The following is a 753-nucleotide window of genomic DNA, read 5'->3' as shown; positions in this document are numbered from 1 at the left end:
CGATAAATTTTTTGTGAATTAGCCGACGGCATGGGAATAGGTGTCCTACCATAACATTTTTAGTCGTGATAATATAAGTTTCACACACATCATTTAAGCAAGACATTTTCGAGTGTATGATTATAATAATTATATGGGAAGATCATTAATTTCAATGTGGTTGCTGAGTTGCTCCTCCTTTGACAATCCAAGAAAAGCTAAAGAAAGAGATTCCAAGAGGCGCGCAATTTACGGAGCTAAAGTAAGACCACTAGCCTCGCGCTGTTGGTATTCATGTACTTCACTCAGAAGTCCTTCAAGATGTCTAATCAGAAAAGCATTTGCACATTAACTAATTAAAGGTACATAGAAAGAGTACACAAAGGATCATCAGCTTCCCCTTCACGTCCACGTTAATAGAATTATGCACTGGATTATGATTATGATGGTATTTCGATTTTCCACTAGAATGTTAATCGCTAGTCTCCATTGACCTTATCTATTTACTACAGGAATACATCATTTTAAGCTGTCCACTTCCAAAACCCGTCGTTTCCTAGTCCTCTAACATAATTTAGCTGCTTTTAACATACTTTACCCATTGATGAGTTAATTAAATATATATATTTACTAGTGATTAATATGCTGTGTGGAAGTCAATGAAGAACATATTGCCAGCTTAGGACCTTAATATTTACCAGTGATACTTGTAGCCTATTTCGGATTGGTTATATCTTCTTTTTCGTTTTTTTTTTTTTTTTGAGTCATCATACT

The sequence above is a fragment of the Eucalyptus grandis genome, chromosome 6 (assembly GCF_016545825.1).
Source record: "Eucalyptus grandis isolate ANBG69807.140 chromosome 6, ASM1654582v1, whole genome shotgun sequence".
Lineage (NCBI taxonomy): Eukaryota > Viridiplantae > Streptophyta > Magnoliopsida > Myrtales > Myrtaceae > Eucalyptus > Eucalyptus grandis.
This window is presented reverse-complemented; position numbering follows the sequence as displayed.